This window comes from Acinonyx jubatus, chromosome A3 (genome assembly GCF_027475565.1).
Source record: "Acinonyx jubatus isolate Ajub_Pintada_27869175 chromosome A3, VMU_Ajub_asm_v1.0, whole genome shotgun sequence".
Classification (NCBI taxonomy): domain Eukaryota; kingdom Metazoa; phylum Chordata; class Mammalia; order Carnivora; family Felidae; genus Acinonyx; species Acinonyx jubatus.
Window position 1 is genome coordinate 101,622,228 of NC_069388.1, and position 6,332 is coordinate 101,628,559.

The 6,332-nt window shown below is 44.6% G+C and overlaps 1 long non-coding RNA gene across 1 annotated transcript; it reads right to left on the reverse strand.

Annotated features, from left to right (window-relative positions):
- Nucleotides 1-1,155: 1,155 nt before the first annotated feature.
- Nucleotides 1,156-4,590, reverse strand: LOC106976016 (uncharacterized). Its single transcript, XR_001430407.3, has 2 exons — nucleotides 4,256-4,590; nucleotides 1,156-1,386 (listed from the first exon to the last, which is right to left on the reverse strand). It is a non-coding gene; the product is annotated as an uncharacterized LOC106976016 (long non-coding RNA).
- Between the last annotated feature and the right edge of the window lie 1,742 nt (nucleotides 4,591-6,332).

Below are 6,332 nucleotides of genomic sequence, written 5' to 3' on the forward strand. Positions count from 1 at the left end.
TGTAGAATAAGAAATATTGCCCTTGCCGTGTAAATAACTTTTGAGGGAGTCGTGTCCCCGCTGTATGGGAGTGCTGTAGATCCTGACCATAAGCGTTTAGTGTGTCCCTTCCTGCCCTTCCTAGGGTGAGGGCGTGGGGGGTCTGGCATGGAGCCCCCTACCCAGCCACCCTCTTTGCCATTTACCCTTTTCCTTGCCCACCCTCTCTCTTACCCATGGCCACCCCCACCAGCCGACATGCTTTTCATCTCCGTTTTGCAAAATCCTTTTTCCTTGACCCCTCTAATATCAAAGTAGGATTTGGCAGTCACATGTTGGTGCGACGCTTTTAAGTGGACTCACGTCAGATTAAAGCGTGTGATGAGTTTTATAGTTTGCTTTAGGCTACCATTTAAATGACTTGGATAATGAAATGGACAACCGGGTGGACTAAAATAAGAGTCTCATCTGACTTGGACAGCAAAGAACCATCCCTCCTTGCCTCTCAAACAGCCTCCATCATGGTTTCCGAGACCCTTGAAGCTGATTCTGAAATCAGTTCTCACTTCTGCATCAGTTCATACGTTATTGGGGAAATTAGTGGGTTTTTGCTTATGCTAAGAGTCTGTTCATTTGACCGGTAACTTCTTGCCCTCGCACATCATATTCACGTGTACTTCAGTTGAGCAAAGTAATAAATAAAACATTTGTTGAATTTTAGATCCACAGAGACATGTTAGGAGGATTAAATACTCTTTGACCTTAATAAGGTGTCCCATGAGGAATTTGTCTTCAGTAAATCACAGAACAGGGTCTACTGGCCAGCCAGGTCAAATTACCTCCAATCATGGTCAACTGATTTGATGCAATTTGTTATTTTCCCCTTGTCTTTACCTGTGTGTTTTGCTCAATATTTATTGAGGCTCAAGGCACTGTAGAACAGCTCAGCCAGAAACCATGCCTGTTATTCATTCGTTCACTCACTCATTCTATTGAGCACCTGCTATGTGCCAGACTCTATGCCAAAACTTCTATTCAGGAGCAATATTTCAGTGAAGTTGGTATGGGCTAAGACATACAATAGAAGACTTAGGGAATAGACATGATGTTGCATATTAATCCAAGATAATCAGAGGATGTACTAATTATCTAAAACAGGCTTAAAACAATAAGCACTTACTCTTACAGTTTCTGTGGGTCAAGAACATAGACATGGCTTAGCTGGACATCTTCGGCTCAACACCTCTGATATGGGTGCCGTCAAGTTGTTGGTCAAGGCTGCGGTCTCATCTGATGGCTCACCTGGGGCTGGTAGTATCTGCTTCTAATTTTACTCGTGTTGTTGTTGGAAGGCCTTGTTCCTTCATCGCCTGGGCCTCTCTATAGGGCTGTCTTATCATGTAGAAGCTAGTGTGAGAGCACAAAAAAAACAGAAGCTCAGTCTTTTTATACCTTGATCTCAGAAGTGACATTCCATCACTTCTGCCATATTCTTTGTTAGAAGAGAGTCAGGAAGTCCAGCTCAGACTCAAGGAGATGAATTATACAGAGGTATGAATACCAGGAGGTGGCTTCTGGCCTTAATATATCATATTAATGTGTAGTTTAGTCGGACATGTTAATAAATAAAACTTTTGTTTACTTCTAGACCCAAAGATAAATGTTGGGATTTATTAAGTAGTATTCTACCTTCATATTACAAATAGTATTCTCCCAGGAGGTATGAGAGGCCATCATCAAATGGGGGATATCTGAGAGGCTATCGACTACAGAAGGTGTGTTAGTTAGGAATTGGATTTGGCTGCTCAGTGGCTTAAACACATAAGCATTTATTTTTCTAACATAATGAGAAATTTCGAGGCAGATAATTACTGGCCTTTGCTCAGAGGCTAAGGGCTTTGTGTCTCTTCCAGCTTTTTTGCTCATGGCCTCAAGGTCACTGCTAGAACTCCTGCCTTCATGTCTGCATTCCAAATGGCAGGAGGGTAGGTGAAGAATGGGGGGAAGAAGGCGAAAAGACTACCAGCCCAGTCTCTTCCTCCCTTGTTCTAGGAAGTGCCACTCAACAAGCTCCATTCACATTTCCATGGCTCTCCCTACCTGTTGTAGACCCTGGGGAATGGTAACCGTATGAACCATTTATCTCAAAGTGCCCACTGCCTCCAGCCTTTCCCCCAGCTCATGGCTACAGGGACCTGACTACTTTGCTACACCACCACGCCCCCCTCTCAAGCTGATCTTGTGCCCATCAAGCCAATCATGGCCTCTGTTAGCTGCTGCTCTTGTGTTCTATGAGTCTGTGTGACCAGGCAGGGGGATTCCAGTACTCTCCCCAGAGCCTGCCCACTCTCAAGCTGACAAGGAAGGAAGCATTAGACTTTTATCGTTATGAATGGGAGTACAGAAATCACGGTACAGACAGCTTGGGAAGCCTAATTCAAATATCAGAAACTAACTTGGGGAAGTTGACAGTGTGAGATGTACTTAAGAACAGGGTCATTCATATGTCCGTTCGACAACGATCTGGCGAGCGTCTGGCGTGTGCATGTCACTGCCAGGGCCACCCCAGTGAATACGAGAGGCAAGCATGTGGGCACCTTTGAGAGACCCAGTGCCACCCTGTTTTGCCAGGGACTTAAGTCAGAGTCCTGGAATCCCATCTGCCTCTCTTGCCTATTCCTTATGACAGTGAGTAGTTAGAAGCTGGGAGTCCTGGAGAAAGACGGTCCAGGTTCGAGTCCCTGCCTTGCCAGTCCTGTGTCCCCTCGGGTGAGCTGCTGAATGTCTCTGTTTCCTTGTTTATAAAGTACCTGCCTTATGAAGTTGTGGGAGGATTACGTGAGAAGATGCATACTGCTTAGCGTAGGGCCAGGGGCACTGTAAAAGCTGTGCACATGTCAACCACATAGATGACAGTGCCGATAAAGATGATGGTGATGACAGGGACGACGACGGTGATGGTGACTGTTTCCACTTTAGAATTTGATTACACTTTCCTTACTCGTGAGGAAGTGCATGTCGGTTTATATCACACGTATTGTCTACTTTTCTTATTACAGAGAAAACACTTTTCCACTGCAGATGGACCCTTTTGCCTCCCCGTCTCCCAGGGTAGGAGAGATTCCAGAACAACTCTTGATTGGTCCAGAGGCCCCGACAATTCTGCAGACAAGCAGCACCTAACTTAGGAGAGCACATGTGGTCCAAAGAATTCTTTTGAAGTCGTTAACTGTCGTTGCAATTTCCCAGAAATAAACTGATATAAATTGCATGTAGGTCTGCCCACTGAAGGTACACTTAGCTCCTTTTTAAACATTTTTTTTAAAGTTTATTTTTGAGACAGAGAGAGAGACAGAGTGCAAGCAGGGGAGGGGCAGAGAGAGAGGGAGACACAGAATCTGAATCAGACTCCAGGCTCTGAGCTGTCAGCACAGAGCCCGACGCGGGGCTCGAACTCACAAACAGTGAGATCATGACCTGAGCCCAAGTCGGATGCTCAACCCATTGGGCCACCTTAGGGTGCATTTAACTCTTAACGTGACTTGTCCGTAGCATTAATAGGATCAACCTGAGCCCTGGATCCAGGGAATTAGGGGGAGGTAAAGGAATAAGAAATAGGGAAGAAGAAATTTGAAGAAGACAGGAATGCTGAAATAGGGAAGTTTACCCATGATCACCTCTACCTCCAATGCTCAATGTGGTGTCCCCCTTCCCGTCCTTCTGCCCTTCTTTTGCTGAAGCTGAGCTCACTTCACCACAGAGAATAGGCCAGTGAAGGGACAGCAAGCCGAGAGGGCTGACCCATACCCTGCAAGAGGGCTAAGCATCTTTGGAGGCAATGGCTCCTTCACAAGAAAGTGCTTGTGAACGCAAATTGAGTTGTAATTGTCAACGTTTAAAGGCGTTTGTAGAAAGAGTCATTATGCAGTAAACTATAGCAAATGCTTCAAAATGCGCCAAGCACATGCGAGGTGCTGGGGACACAGAAATGATCAAATAAGGCACAGCCTGTTCTCATGTTGCAGCATTTTTGTAGAAAAGATGTTTTGCTTTAGAAAAGCCAAATCAGACACCAGGGAGTCTGGCAGGGGATCCACGCCAGGGTCAATGTCTGGGGCTGTTCAGCTCGCTGTACCTGCTGTCTCCCCTCATCCAAGTCCAGAGCTCCCGTAACTCTCTGCGTTACAGGCAGGGATGCGGTTGCTGTGAATCGAGTGTGAATTAGGACAACTCCTTCTTCTCATGGAAATTAAAACGAGTGGTCCTAAAATCTTACCTTGCAATCGCTGGCATAGTTTACTTTTTTCTTCTTGTGTCTGGATTTTTCTCCCCCCGGGACTGCTCTGGTATGGGGTTGCATCCTTGGTTCAAAGCCAATGTGTGTGTCTGCAGGAAAGAAAGTATGGATTAGTAAGACTGCTTTGCAGGCAAGAAACCAGCCCTGGAAGTGGGCAGCTGAACAAGTCCGGGCATGTCCTGCCATCCGTGACTCTCTTAGTTCTGGTTCCTGTTCAGGAGAGGAGGAGCAGCTCACTTTGGTGGGAACTTGCCTTTGTGAACTGAAGACACGGTGGGATGATCCCACTGAGGACCATGCAGGCTTCAGCATGAAATTAGACGCCCCCACCCGCCTCCAGGCACTAGGGAATTTTAATAATGAAGAAAATGCTTCTATTGTAATGTTAAGTGAAATAAAGCAGGGCACAGCTTAGGTATACAGTGTGAATACATCTATGCAAACAGATGAGGAGAGAAAGGAAGAGGGCAGGAATGGGCAGAGGGAAATGCATCAAAATATTAACACTGCTTGGCCTTGGGCAGTGGGATGAATGGTCTCTACTCTTCTGTATTCTCTAGATTATCCCCAGACAGCATTTATAGCTTTTATAATAAAAACTATATAAACTTTATATGAAAACATACATGCTTTCAAGATCTTAGTACTTTCCCGCAGCTTTAAGAACACCAGATAAAAGAAACCCCTGTTATTCTGACCAGCAGATGCTATCTTGATTAGTATGTATTCTCTCACCATTAACCAGATAAATGTTAAACAGAAGCTGGTGGGAGCTATGGTTTGTTGGGTAATCAGCAGATGAAATCACCTGTGAAATGAAAGCAAAACAAAAATGATATGAAAACAAAAATTAAAATTTCATGAACTACATCCAAAGAAAATTTCCTCTTAGGGGCAGGTTAAGAAGCATCCTAGGTAAAACGAAGGTATTTTTGCAATCATTTCTCATGCACAGAAAAGATGCAGCCTTCAATGCTGTTTTCCTTTACTGCTTTGCAGATCTGTCTAGAAACTCCAGTGTCCAGGGAGGCAGCCTATAGGCTCAAGGATGACTCTCTTGCCTGAACTTGGCAAGTTCCTTGTTGTAATTTTTAATGTGGGATTGTGGCATTGCTCTGTTGGAAACTGTTAGTGCTCTGATCAAGTTTTTGGAAAATCTTCATATTTTCAAGTATTTATATAGTGTTTGTTGCAGACAATAGCATTTTCTTTCTTCCTCCCTCCCTCCCTCCCTCCCTCCCTCCCTCCCTCCCTTCCTTCCTCTCTCTGTCTCTCTGTCTCTCTGTCTCTCTCTTTCTTGTGGTAGGAATATTTAACATGAGATCTACTCTCTTAAAATTAAAAATAGAATTACCATATGATCAAGCAACTCCACTTCTGGGTATTATGGGGAAGAGCTGAAACCAGGATCTCAGATTTTTTTACACTCCCATGTTTAATTGCAGCATTATTCACAATAGCCAAGGTGTGGAAACAATCCAGGTGTCCGCCAATGGATGAATGGATAAAGAAAATGCGACAACATGGATGAACCTGGAAAACATTACGCTAAGGGAAATAAACCAGTCCTGACAAATACTGCATGATTCCACTTACATGAGCTATCTAAAATAGCAAAACTCATTGAAGAGAATAGAATGGTGGGTGTTGGGGGCTGAGGGGAGAGGGAAATGAGGAGTTGCTATTCAACAGTTATAAAATTTGGGTTCTGCTGGGCGCCTGGGTGGCTCCGTTGGTTGAGTGTCCAACTCTTGATTTTGGCTCAGGTCTTGATCTCACGGTTTATGGACCCTGCCTCGGGCTCTGTGTTGGCAGCCTGCTTGGGATTTTCTCTCCCTCTCACAAAATAAATTAAAAAAACATTAAAAAATTTTTTGATTATGCAAGATGAATAAATTCTAGAGATCTTCTGTACAACAGTGTGCCTGGTCAATTTTTGAAAGGCCTGACAGAATGGGGAGGTTCACCAAATCCCAGATGATGGTAGCCTTAAGGCTATTTGCAGACTCTCACATTCTTGTACCCAGAGTTGAGCAGAGTAGAGCCCACTGTATCG